The sequence below is a fragment of the Cyanistes caeruleus genome, chromosome 1, assembly GCF_971803275.1.
Source record: "Cyanistes caeruleus chromosome 1, bCyaCae1.hap1.1, whole genome shotgun sequence".
Classification (NCBI taxonomy): Eukaryota; Metazoa; Chordata; class Aves; order Passeriformes; family Paridae; genus Cyanistes; species Cyanistes caeruleus.
In genome coordinates, this window is record NC_141701.1 from 32,852,970 (window position 1) to 32,867,586 (window position 14,617).

General features: G+C 38.7%; 1 protein-coding gene across 31 annotated transcripts in view; it reads right to left on the reverse strand.

Moving 5' to 3' along the window:
- KCNB2 (potassium voltage-gated channel subfamily B member 2) overlaps positions 1-13,965 on the reverse strand; it is a 330,276-nt gene extending 316,311 nt beyond the window's left edge. For 26 of the 31 annotated variants that reach the window (XM_086885232.1, XM_086885233.1, XM_086885272.1 and 23 more), the window contains exons 1-2: positions 13,786-13,965; positions 1,781-1,903 (exon numbers count right to left, since the gene is read on the reverse strand). The gene's annotated coding sequence lies outside the window, so the exon portion shown is untranslated. Of the gene's footprint in view, positions 1-1,780; positions 1,904-4,681; positions 4,853-7,585; positions 7,648-12,881; positions 12,943-13,785 lie in introns of those variants that run through there. The other 5 variants (XM_086885308.1, XM_023920910.2, XM_086885215.1 and 2 more) reach the window with 4 other exon arrangements.
- Positions 13,966-14,617: the final 652 nt, after the last annotated feature.

The following is a 14,617-nucleotide window of genomic DNA, read 5'->3' on the forward strand; positions in this document are numbered from 1 at the left end:
GCTCATGTGGTGTCACAGCCTTCACTGTTTCACAATTACAAATGGCCTACTACAGCACAATGTATTTTATGACCTGTTTGATTGCTTTTCCAAAAAGTGCCAACACTGTCAAGGACTAAGGAAGCCCTATATCTAGGCTTTAGCTTTTTATTTTTATTTGCAGTGTTCAGTGGCAGTGATTCTAGTTTAAACTGAAAAAGGGATTTGTCCTGGAAGAGGAAACCATTTATCCTGACAAGGCACAGGTTCTGTGATGTGTGGAATTTCACCATCCATGTACCATCCAGCTTTCATCACCCTCTCCATGATGGTGGAAGTCCTGCCTGCTTGCCCTGAATGAGTCAGGGACTATAATGAGATTTCCAGAGGCATGGCTAGAGCCTAAAACTCTTTCCAGACACTTCTGAAAGTATTTTAAGGGCGTTCTAGACACAAATATACTTGTCATGAGTTCCTGTGTAGACGTGAGGATGAGAGATTCAATTTAAAACATCAGTATTTGAACATAGATGTGTAGACTCTAAATAAGTACTTGAGAGGCTTTTGTAAATTTTTATTCATGAATCTTAGAATGGGTTTGGTTGGAAGGGACCTTGATAATCATCAGTTCCAACCTTCCTGCCATGGACACATTTCATAAACCAGGTTGGTGAAAGCCTCACACCAAAGCCCAGTGGCCTAGCCTTGGCCACTTCCAGGAATTGAATACCCATAACTCTCAGTTTTCTGTGTGAGGCTGTATGCATAGAAAACTTGCCTCTTTCCTGCTAACTGGCAAACAGGACTTTGAGAAACCACGGCATTTTTCACTGGTGAACTAAAGATAGTGTAAATGAGATATTTGAGAGATAATGCTGGAAACAAAGGATAGGACTGGCTGCCCAATATTGCATGTTACTAGTGGTACTGAGCAGCATTTTCTTACAGGAGAGGCTCATAAAACACAAAATTAACTAATAAAGAGGTTAAAATGCAAAAACAGGCCAAAACCCAAGTGACAGCCCTTAGCATGCTTCTTCAGGGGAGGAGGAATTCTTCAAATAATATATTGTGAATAGGTAGCTGTAATTCAAAAAAAACCAGTTCTGGATTTCACACAGGCAGTAGGAGGGAAGAATGTCCACTGCAGGAAACCATCACTCTTCCCAAGGTCCTGCTGTGGTGTAGCTAGAGGGACCCCAAAGCTCTGCTCTTTCCAGCCCTTGAGCTCTGACAAAAATGGGGGTAGAATATTTTCCATACTCCTCAGAGCACACATCCTGCAATTTCTGGGACCTTTCTTTAGTCAATGTTGATGGCTTATGCTATTCCTCCTTGCTCTAAGTTAAAAAGCAGGCTATATCTGATCTTCAGTGATTTCCACTGTTACAATGTAATTTATGGGCTCTCTCAACATTTAATGTGCACAGTGACTTCCTTACAGAATGTGGTAATAGAGACTCAGCTATCTTCTTACAGTGTTTCTCATCAGGCTAGTTGATAAAGTCATGCCCTGGAGGCTTAGGATAGGAACTCCTCTTCTCTTTGTCCACCATCCCTCATGTTCCTCCTTCATTGGTGTTTACCTGCACCATGTTTTAAATGAAGGGCCATATCCCATTTATTTCCTCAAAGTCTGTACATTTGATTAGTAGCCAGTATTTATTTTCCTGTGTCCCACCCATGCTGCAGGCTGGCAGTGCCTCATTGCCCTTTTGCAGCGCACCAGCATGTTGCTGATGGCATCCCTCGTTATGATTCTCACTGAGGAAAGTTTCCTTCCCACTGCAGTCTGGCCTACCTTGGTCTCCTGGTCCCATGTTGTGTCCTGGGTCAGGATGAGTACAAGGACAGGCAATTATCAGTAGTGAGAGTGCACAGCCATGGCACAACTCCTCAGGAAAACTGCTGTGTCATCTGCTTCCTGCAGGGAGAGAGCAAAAGGAAGGTAAATAATCTGTGTGTCACACATTTACAGGTAAAGGGGTGATAAATGTGTCACTGCCAGTGCTCTTCCACTTCTTTCCATATCATTATCAAGTAATCTGATCTGAAACTCTCAAAAGAGAGGAGTCCCAAGGACTGAAATCCAAGTGTTTCCTTGGCAAATGGATATGCAAGGTTCTGTTGGTGCTGATGTTACTCTGTTTTCCTGAGTAGACCTTCGAGGATCTCTGATTCTGCAGCAGTGACAGCGGGCACACGCTGGCCTTGCACATCCTGCTGGGGCTGGCAGATAGAACAGAGGTTACTGCAGGTTTTCTAACCTGAGGGGTGTCTCAGATCATCCACCTTACCCACACAAGCTGTAAAATGTGAGTTGCAAACAGCTCTCTCAATATAGCTTGATCCTAAACTCAAAGAAAGGAAAGAGCTTAAACCTGGAATCAACACTGCATGATGACTGCTTTCATTATGAACACATTCAGAAAACATTCAGAATTTAGTGAATTCAGAAAACATTACCCATTAATCAGCTGCAGGAAATTCAGCTCATGTTTGCCCCTAAACAACTTTATCTGGCTTAATTCAAATATCTTGAAAAAATAAATAAAGCTAAGTATAAATGCATCTCAATTTCTAGCTCTGTACTCTTTGTGCCAGTTTTTATTTGCAATGAAGAGGATGAGATAAAATCTTGGGGTGGGTCCTCAGTGCCTTAGTCACCACATTCTGCATGAATCCATTTTCTACTATCTACCTGCTTAGCTGCATGTATTTCCTAGATTTTGACTTTTGTTTTCTACCAGACTATGGAGAGGCATATTAAAAATAGGAAGCACATGTTGTTTTTAGAAAGCTTTGATACAAATTTTTCAGCCTGTGTTGTATTCTTTTAAACATTCCCCCTAACAAGTTTTTTTCTGTATTCACCTACTTAAAATATTATTTGGTCTTCAAGAGCATCTTGAGATCTCAAGAGTTTGCATTAAATATGATACATTGTTTGGCAGACAGACTATGGCACAAGTTTTTAACAAGACATAAAAAGGAAAGGTGAGAAATGAAAAAAGAAGATGTACTTTCCCAGAATTTAAAAATGTGGAACAGAAACACAGGGAAGTCAGACCCTGTCCAAAACCACCCAGGAAGTGTGGCAGAATCAGAAATTAAATCCAGGTCTTCCCCATTCAGATCCAGAAACATGTGAGCAGTCTGACTACCATAGCACATGCCATAGTATATGAGATTTTATTCAGGACAACCTCTGCCAACACTGAATATTGCACAAGTCCCAGCTGACATTTCCTGGGAGGTGTGCTCACATGAAAGTGAATTTTGCATCCTTTCTCCACATATTCTAAATTAAATAATTAAGCAGGCTGTATTTCAGTCGTGAACTTGCTGCTGTTCATGAAGCAGCTTAGGCTGTCCTCTCATAGTTTATGATGTCAACAGGCCCCTTGATTGAAATACAGCCTTGAAATCCACCTCTTTCTTCCAGACTCCAGTATATATTATTCTTGTAGTTTTTAAAGACAGCTGTGTGAATTAATGAACTGATCTGAGAATCGAGGTTGGCCAAGAGCACCATTTAAAAGTCATGTAGATGACCTCATAAAAACTGCAAAGAATGCTTACAGCTTGCTTGTAAAACAAATCTATTCCTTAATAACTCAAAATGCCCACATAATTCAGTACACATTTTGACCCAAGTGAGTGCTTCATAAGAGAAGACGAAAATTTCCCATGAAAAAGACATTTAACCAGTACAGGCAACTATAAACTTTAATTGATATTTCACAGTATGTACAAGTTTGCTCTCCAGGGAGTGTAGAATATCATTTTTGCACCTGCACTCTAACTGCAGTCTTATAGTATTTCAGCCATTAAGCATTTTTCATTAAAGCACTTCATATAGAATTAGTATAATCTGATTTTAACAAAAGCATTCTATATATAGGTTTTTCACACCATATTAATGCATAACTGTTAGAACTGGAGAAGCAGTGCAGGAAAACCCCAGGTTTCTATACACGGTCATTATTTAGGGTGGTCTTTATACTTGGAACCTATTTGTGAAACATATTTATTTGTACATATATACATATGTATTTGAAGATATCTGGGAAGAATTTATTTCTAATAAATTAAGGGGGTTTCTTTTTTCTTTTTTCTTTTTTTTGGTGCTAGATTTCCCTCCCAAAAATTACAGAACCTAGTGGAATAGCAGTTTATGTTATATCACAATGATATCATATTCTTTACAACTTCCATCCTTGGCAGTCATAAAACCTAACAGTAGAAAGGGTGTTTGCATATTGGGCAGCAGAGGGAATATTTTTGGATGGCTATAACCTAGCAAATCTGCAGAAATATTTGTCTTATGGCTTGCATTTTATAGCTGTTATCTAGCTGGCAATAAGGGGTGAACAGCTGTGCAGTTTTAAGATGTATGATTTTAAAACAATGAACTGGAGGCCTTGCTAAATGGTTCAAATTAGATGTGGGTAGTAGCAAACATCACAGGACTTTTCACCTTGTGCTGGAGACAGAGACTGAAGTTGAAAGTGGTCTCCGAACTCAGTGAAGGCAGCACCTCCTTAGTCATTTTTAAGAGACTCTGGAGAATATCTGCAGGTTTGCACAAAAATACTTTCTGGGATTTTGTGAATATTTTACATGCTGTTTCCTTCAGATAGTTCTCACCCCAAAAATACTTCCCTCTGCAAAAGAGCTAAACTTCATAGGCATTACTCACCATATAGTTGACAACAATTTTAATGTCTGAGCAAACGTCTTAACTGAAAAATGGAGAAAATAAGGTACAGGAATATATATCTTGATTTCACAGATGGCAATAAATGACAGTTTCCAACACACACGATGTATGATTTGCACAGGGCAGCAGGGAATCATGGTTTTCTTGTGCCTGTGATGAAAGTATGAGACACGATTTGTGTTTAATGGAGGTACAGGGAAATATAGTTGTTTTGTATAAAAATAACTCTCTCCATACCCCAGAGACTTCCAGAGGAGGTGTATGAATGTGTGACTGATTGACTCACGATAACCAGCTTCAGACCACACACAGGAATTGCTTTAGTCAAGGCATTTTTTTTTCCCAATAAGACAAACAAAATACAATTTAGGATTCACAACAGTCTAGCAAACAGTAGGCAAACACTGCAAAAGAAAATTTTGGGAGGAGGGTGTAGTACAATTTCCCACATGAACATTTCTGCTATCACTGTCTTCAAAGAAAATAATTTTGCTTGTGATAGAGAATTGGTCAGATGTATGCTTCCAGAACTAATTATACACAGCTAATCTATGTATTCTTCCTTCCATTGTCCTGAAGAAGAAGGTTTTAACTTTCCCAGCCACAACAACAATGAGCGAGATCAAATTTTGTTCTGGATTAAGCATCAGATAAACTGCTCAAAAATTACAACTTTCAGGTGATTTCCCAAAACGCTTTGAGACAAAGACTGTACCACACATTAAAAAATACTGAAACAGCCCATGGGGTCATACAACTCAGCATTAGTTGTGATCTTGTCAATATTTTGTCCCTGGCCTTGTCCTATGCACCTGAATACTGAGCAGCCTCCTCCTTCCATTTGAGTCTCCTCCTTGTGCATGAGCCAAGGTTTTATGGTATTTATATTTACTCTCACAAGATATTTTTCCTTCAGTTTCATTTATACCGTATAATATAATGTATACATACATAAATACACATTTATACTTCTCACATTGAATTTTTAATAAAGACTGTCTTCTTTAGCGGAGTTTTTTACCAGTGTGTTAAAAACAGTGATCACACTAGGAACATTAAAGATCTCTTCAACATGAGAGACAGGCTGAGCTTGGGAAACTACTTGTCTTAGCAACCACAGGGCAAGGCTATGCTTCAGAGCAATCCCAGTATTGTACACCAGCAGTGCAATTCCACACTGATCACTTCACTGTCCAGGACTTGCTGGGTTTCTCTCCTTGTGTTGGGCAGACTATCAGAAAAGCATCGTACTTGTGAGATTTTTTTTTCTCTTTCCTTGAACAATTATTTCCTTTTGTGGCACCAGGTGAGGTTACATATCCAAAGCTATTCTGAGCCTCACCCAAACAAGATCTCTGGGTCTGAAAGGTGATGCACATGCAGGTATTGACTGGTGGGAGAGGTTTGGGCAAACACGATTTTGTGGATCCTGCTGAGGCCCCAAGGCAATGCAGCTCATGGGCTGAAGCCAGAACAAGGTGTGAGGGCAGCAGCTCACCTCCCTGAGACCCACTTCTTAGTCTGAGCTGAGGTGGTGACATGATGGATTGCACTTCAGAAGAGGGGATTGCCACAGGCCTAAGACTGGTTGTTGAGTGACACTTATCCCATAATATATTTGAAGATAACATTCCTCTCAGAGCAAGGTGAGGGGAAAAGACAGTAAGACAACCAAGCTGGGGCAAAAAGCATTCCTGACAATGATTCTGTGAAAGTAGGGGTTTTTTGTTTGTTTTAATGCAATAAATCTTACACAAATTAGCAGTTAAATTGTTTTTTCTGGTTGAGGGTCTGATGCAATGATTAAAGAGGCTGGATGGAACTTGGAAAGCAGCACAGCCAGAGGCCCCCACTGGTCTCCTCTATTTGGTGGCAAAGTTCCTCCCTTCAGATGTGTGATGAGACCTACTCGCGGTGGAGTTTGTGGGTGGGGGGCTAAGAGGGTTCTAGTATCTGGGAGCCCAGGCAAACAATCCTTTTATAAATATCACTTGTATGGAGAGGAAATTACTTTCATTGCTCATAGAATTTTCAAACAACAAAAAAAACAAATGTTGTCTAGCAGACAAACCAAGTCACGTGGATTCACCTAGCAGTACAGCCTGTGGGAGCCTTTGGGAGATACTAAATTTGGGGAATTTTGTTTTGTTTTGTCTTCTCTTTTAACCCAACAACTGCAGATAAAACTAGTTCCCTAGAACATCCCAGAGAAAATAAAATATTCAAGAAAAATTCTGAAGTTTATTAGTTCTACTTCTGGGAATTGCTTAAAGGGTATGTTTTGTGGACAAACTCAAATACAGGACAAAACAGTACAATAGCCATGGCAGCAAAAGTGATAGAGGATATTTGGCTGTATTGTGTCATTGGTTTCAACAAATCTCTCTGCTGCCTCTGTTACCACAATAATCTCAGTGTCCTTTGCCTAGGCAGACAACAATAGATGGAAATTATGGATTTCCAAGGCTGGATGGTCTCTCATAGCAGATAAAGCACAGAGAGACTCTGACTTCTCTGGGCACATTTCAGCACTACTGCCATGTAAATACTCATTATATGTCAGTAAAATTTTACAGAGGGGGTGTTGTAGAAAATCTTAAGTCACAGAAGTTGAAGGATGATGACCAAACGTCCTTGACTTCAATGGAGTCAGGATTTTAAATTTAAAATCTAATTTTTAATTGGGTAAAATATTTTAAAAGAAACTGACTTTATTTCTAACATGTTTTAAATCTTAAATTGTGCTCCAAAGTAGATATATAGTGTATGCAAGTCTGACTGTCTATTGTTGCTGGCATTTATGTCACAAACCACTTTATTGCACTTCTCATGCTTTTGCGAAGACAGAGAGCATAGTATTCTCTTATTGTGTTCACAGACTACCTTGAACTTCAGTTACTGATATTCTTTGCAGCAGAAATAGTACATGGCTAATGTAAGCTGATCTGTTAACAGTAGAAGGAAAACAAAAAGTTAAGGAGAAATAAAGTGTTCATAACAAACTTCTTTTTTCTTAGGACACCTTTTTAATTGCATTTCTCGTGCATCTAGAGCAACTTTATTATTATGCTTGAAACGGAATTGATTATGTACTTATTCCCATATTTCAAATGTTAATTTTTCTTAATTATGTGTGAAATGAGTTTATCTATGGAGTAATCAATCAGTTCTGTCTGTTTGTACAGTTCACATCTGTGATGGTAGCCACTTTTATAAATAAGACACAGTAAATTCCATAATCTGTGAAATAATTTTAGCCCAAATGAGCATTTTGTGCCCTTCTTTCATGGAGATTGTTTAAAACAAGGCACACATGTTTCAGTAGTAACTGTACACTTACTGAGAGAGACAAGTTTTGCATACTGTCTTAAATCAATCATTCTTGCATATTTGAATAGGGCTGGGTACAGCAAGCTGAGCAGCTAATTTAAGTCTAGCTCTTTCTTTTCTCAGGATCAGGAACTTATATTTCCCCTTTACCTGACTGCCTTTTTTTTTTTAGCTTTAGCCACAAGTTCCTGTAACATTCCTTACAGAAACACAGCTGCTATCTATTGAAATATAAGTCATTGTTCATGGATTGCATTTATAATCCACCCTACTGGTGAGATACATAATTGTATTTGCCATATGTGAAAGCAATTACGATACTTTTTATGGAAGAAATGCCTCCCAGTGTCTGCTTGGCTAACTAAGCCTAGCCTGAATTGTGTATTTGGGAGAAAAACTATATTTTCTTCTAAGTAGCTGTTGATTCCTACTAATGGGCTAGTATTGAGAATTTAAGTATGCATACAAACAAACAGGCTTTTTGCCATGCTGGTTTTCTTGCTACACCCATTTTTTTCCATACCATGTTTTTGGCTTTTGGCTGACATAGTTCCACTGATTCCAGGAAAGATACATCAATCTATTTCAGCTACAGATCTGAAGTCTAATTCTCAGATTATACTTTCCCTTTAAAAAATAAGAATTTGGCTTTTGTGTCCTTGACTCAAGTCTTATTTCCTTCTAAAAAGATGAGCTTCCTATTGATGTGTTTTTGATGAAGGCTGCCTGTCAAGCTCTGATCTCATTTTCTCATGGCACTTCTTAGCCTGAAGATTTATTCATAGGCTTTCCTATAAGTAGCTGCACAATTTAAAAATGTCAGGAGAAAATCTTCAAGAAGATCTCTTCCCCTATTAATGGAAATTCTTTGCTTGTGTCCTGTCTCAAATTGACAGGAATTGTAGCACTTGTGATATTTAGTGTAACTAAGGGTGAGAGTTTTGGTCCTCTAATCTTCCCTGCTTTTTGAAAACAAATATTCCACAATAACACTTCTAGGCATCTTTTGCTCAGTGCTGTGTAAATCATCTCAATCTTTTTAATAGAATTTTGATCACATAACTTCATACCAGACAACAGCTCTCCTGTGTTAAATATGAGTAGGTCAAGTCTTTACATTTTAATGCATCCTTTATGCTTATTTTGCTCTTCTGCTGTAATGATTCACGGCACTAATATATCATGTTGCCACCTAACCAAGAATACAAGAACAGCTTTGTGAGGTTGATGTTTTGTATCATCCCATAAATCAACTTAAAAGAGCAACATCTGCCAATCTCCCGTAGGGTGACTTGGAGTTAGATTCTCCTGGGCTTTAACCTGCAGAGTGTTGAAGAGCTTAAACATTCAGTGGGAACCCACTATCTGCCACAAGACAGCAAAATGAGGCTTTTAGTTTATTCCTGTGACAGAGCAACATATTAGATGTAGTCCTGAGGGGCTTCAGGTTTCTGTCTGGTATCTCTGCAGTTTTACACTCAGATCAAACAGTAATGATGCAAACTCCTTCTCTACTGCCTACAAACTATTGCAAGACAGAAATACTTACACGTTTAAGTGTAATGCACATATTAGATATATTCTTGCATGTCAAAAAGGACTAAAGGTGTATCAGAAATTTATTGAGCATATTTTTAAGACCTTCCTCAAATAAAACAGGGCATTTCCTAGCAATCTTTAAGACAAGTATACACAGTACTGTAGAGAAGTTTTGTGTCAGCAGACTTACATCCTACTCCTACCTAAAGAAATCTGCATTTTCTGAGAGACAAGAAATTCTCTGTTGCTCTTTCCAAAAAACTATATTTTTTGAAACAGGGAAATTGCATACCCCTAGATGTGCCCTACAAGGTTACCTAAGGAGAATGAGAATGAGGAGAATGAAAGACAAAATCACAGGACCACAGGATGGGCAAGATTGGAGAGGACCATTGGAAGTTATCTAGTCCAGCCTCCCTGCTCAAGCAATGTTCCCTGGAGCAGGCTACTCAGGAATGCATCCAGACAGATTTGGAATGTCTCCAGAGAAGGATGCTCCTCAACCCCTCTGGGTTACCTGTTCCAGTACTCAGTCACCATTACAGTAAAATTCTTCCTTACGTTCAGGTGAAACTTCTTGTGTTTCAGAAGATGAGATTCCCATATTGTAAAAGATATTTTGTTAACTAAAATAACATTGAATCATCATTTCATTGGAAACATTTTTGTCTTTGTATAGTTTTCATCACAAACTATTAGATATGCACCTGCAAAGGCAAGCACTTTTCAAAACAGTTTTCCCAAGTTAGTGATGCAGCTTTCCATTTTTTTTACCAAAGCCTGTCTGTCAGAGATCTCCAGAGGCACCATTGTGTTACAGATCTCACTGTTCTGAGGCATGGCACTTAATTTTTCCTTTGGATAAATAAAGCAAATAATGGATAAATAGTGTAGGATCAAATGCCTTCAAGCTATCAGAGTTGTGACTGGAGGCTTTACTCCACATCAGAAGTGGAAAAGAAAAGAGAGCTAAAAATTGCAGCAAAAGAATCTTATTTGTTGATGATTTGGCAATGAGAGATTAATTCCACTGACAATGTAGCATCTTAGAAGGACTTTATGAGAAGAAACCACTGAAGAGCTTGGTTTAAATCACTCAGAGGTATTCAAATAAATTATTTCATGAGTGTTTGTGTCACAACTAAATTAGAAGTATTTTTTCCTACCTGCATTTTCACAGTGAGTATAGTACTGCCTAACCCTGAGTATAACAATACACTGGACTATTGCTGGACACAGCTTGCTGCTGGGTTGCAGTTCCAGACAAAATCTGGCATGAGAATGAACTTGTGACACTGCTGCCATTTTAGTGCACAGTTGCTGCCATATCTGCAGAGCAGATTCCTCAGGGAAACAAACAGCCTGATTTTATCCTTAAATTTAGGGTCCTGGATTCTTTGGGGATAAATATTCTAAATTAAGTCTGAGGAAGCCACATGACTGTTTGCATAACAGTAAATAATTTTTAGGCAGTCAGAGCTTTCAAGGCTAGTCAGCCAATTACTGTATAAAAAGGGGGCTTAAAAAAAAGAAGAAAACATAATGTTCAGAAATCTATTCTTCTCATCCATTAGAGTCTTGTTTATTGTTTTTAGATGTTGATATATTGAGAGCAGAAAAAATATGGGGAACATGGACCTACAGAACAGTTCATTCAATTTGTACCTGGAGTCTCTAGAAACTTCTTTTGAAAAGACAGAGAATAAAAATAAAAAAAACTTAAACAAATTAAGTATTTATTGTGTATTAGGAAAATGCAACTTTTCTCAAGTTTTAAAGGAAGTGGCTCATACCTTTCCTTAAGGAAAAAAAAATACTATTTTAAACTGAATGCCTTGCTTCATAAATTGTTCTTGTACTGGAATGACTTGCAGTGGTTTGAAAATTAAAAGTTCAGTCTTGGCTATATGTAGTTCTGAGTAAGGAGTGTGTGTGCTGTCTCCTTAAGAAAACACTGACAGAAAATTGAAAGGGGATAGACAGTCTCAAAATAAAAATTACCCTGGGTGTGAAACCTGGGCCAGGCAGAGACAGATTCTGTCCTGATCTTGCCCATTTTTCCACAGGTCTGGCATGTTGGGAAGGGAATGGTTCCAGCCTGGGAACAGCCTGGCTGGGGCACCCTCACTCCTCTCTTTACGCAGTGAGGACCTCTGCAGAACTCTCGTTTGCAGACTCACATCCTCACAGTCTGAGGCAAAACCTGCTCTGGTAGAGCTTCTGTTGTCAGAAATAAAACTTTACCACTAACTTCAGTGAGTGCCTGAATTCCATTTAAATTTTTTTTTTTTTTTTGTGGATTCATTTGTTCCATCTAAAACTGTAAGAGAGCTCAGCTGTATGGAGTTCTTTGCACTAAGCAGTCTTTTCCTCCATGCCTATTAAAAGAATAAAGATGTTTTCTTTGGCCAAAACATTCTTGTTTTTACTTGTGTGCTTTCATATACTTTCAAGGTCAGTTGGGGCTGGCTTGTCTGAGCTCACAAGAAGTTTTTGATTAATTAGCAGAACTCCATTTAAAGATGTTGCTAATAATTGGTAAGGATAAATTAAGTCTTTTTAAAGGAAAAAATCACTGCTCAGATAAAAACATTATAATGTTTTTATCAGAGCAGTGGTTTTTCCTTTTAAAGGGAAAGATCAGGAAGTATGTGATTTAAAATTAAAAAAATGCTCAGAGAAGCATTTACCTTAATTCACTGATAGATAAACTGTATGTTTTAAAAAAGCAGAGGGAAGAACAGTGCTTATTTATATTAACTTAGAAATTTAAAAGATCAAAGAATTTACAAATAATTTTTTTAATCTTTTCAGCAATTTGGTTTTATCTCATATTTCTGTTATTTCTGTGTTTTATTTGTTTAGTGTACATTATAAAATATTACAGTAGCCATAATTATTGTGAAAATTAAATTTTGAACTGATTCTGATAAAAAGCAGGTAAACTTCAAACTTTCAAATTTCCTGTATCATGGAGGAATTTTGGTTTGATTGTCCAGGTCTATTGATTTCCCACACCAGTGTAAATCCATAAACTGATACAACTATAACTTGTCACGATTGTTTAGTCAAATTTAAACAGATTTTAACATTTGATTGTGAATGTCAAATATTTAAGCCATTTAGAAGGAAAAAAAATAATAGAAATTAACTGAACTAAGACCTTTGGTCCTGGCTTTCTTCAGATCCTTAAAAAATTTTAAGAGATTTATATTCTGAGACTCTATAAAACATAACAGCAGTTTTGTAAACTTGATGGATTTGGTATGTAATGACAAATAAAGATTGCATTGAAAATGTTGAGTTTTACCATCTTAGGGAAGCCTGATTTCCCATTTCTTCCTCTGCCGCATTCATCAGTATCAGGTACTCTGTGTTTAATATGAATATACATGATTATTGATAGAGATAAATTGGAATTTATACAAAATCCACAGACTGTTTCTCAGCATTGCAATGTGGAGACAGCTTGGAAATAAAGTATCTGTGAATCTCTGGGTCTAATGAGGTAGTGTAGTCAATATTCCTGGATATATTGCCATCCAGACAGGATGCTTCTGGCACTCCCATGCCAGCCAGGGAGACGACAACTGGAAGGAATAAGCTTCCAGAAGCATCTGGCCTTGCAGCAGTAGGAAACTGATCTTGTTGAATCCTACCTGACAGATATAGCAACTGTGTGAGCCTCAGACTCTCACCTCCTGCCCCTTGGAGAGGGTGAGCAGTCTTCCCAACCCTACTTTTTGCCACAATTTCCACGCTCTTGCTGGCCTAAACCAAACTGGGCCAACTTACCCATGCTGAGCAGCAATTTACTTCAAGTGCGGTCCTATTCACCCCCATGAACGATGGTTTTAGGAACCTTGCATGCATCCTTGCCTCACTGTGGGTTGCATGAGCATCTTGCAACTGGCTACCACTGCAAATCTTATCTGCCTGTGCAGCGGGCCTTTGCACCAGGGATGGCAGACTCACTCCTCTGCTTGATGCTGTCTTCATCATGCCAGAGCAGGAGCAGCTGGGATGGTTTCCAGGTTGGGCAGACTCGAGGGATCCAGCCCAGCTCCTGTTCCTGTGCAGCACCCAGTACTGTGCCTTTCCTGCCCCATCACTTATGTTCCTTACTCAGGACCCCTTATACCCAGTGCCAGCAGGACTTTCAGTGGAGGGCTCCTGTGTGTTGACACTCCATAGCAACAGACAACCAAGCTCACCTGCTTTGTATTGTCCTGAACTTCTCTGTAAAGATCACAGGATTACACAGAATCACAGAATATCCTAGGCTGGGTGGGCTCCACAAGGATCATCGAGTCACCACCCTCTTGAGTGACTGTTGTGTAGGGACCAGTGGCCTTGGTGTCGTTAGCACCAAGCTGTGACCAACTGAAAAATGTAACAGCTTCTCAGGCCCTTTGCACAGATTCCAGGGGCCTCTAATCTTCCTGTCTGATTTTTTGTTGTCTGCAGGTACCAGATCCATCTTGGGGATCATTTTACTCGGTCAATTAGTCCCACTGATTGAAAGGGACTAGTGCAAGCTCTGCTCAGCACAGAATTAAGTCTCTGGCCATGTAATTTAGGTCCTTCTCAGTCCTTTTGTTACATATTAAAATTTAATTACCTTGGTGTGGCAGGAGTTCAAGTCAACTAGCTTTTAATATCTTTCTGAATATTAATGTCCATTTCCAGCTCTGCTGCACAGAAAAATGTCTGGTAGAACATGCTAGTGACTTGCAATTGTAATTTCTAATGCACCAAACACCATCAGCTTTTCTCAGCAGCTTTTTAGTTTGCTTATTCATCCACGTTTCATTAAGAAAGTCTTCAATATAAATTTCTCTGTTTTTTATGACACTCACCTGAGATGAAATTTTGAAAGTTTTCAAACATCAATTCTAAAGTGTACCCAGGGGTCTCATTTGCCTGAGTATGAATGCTACAAATACTTTGTAAAAGCACAGAAATGTTTAGAGTTGCACATGTGTCATTTATTGTGAAGCAGCAAGTAGGCAATTTAACAGAGGGTCACACACAGGCATGGAATCA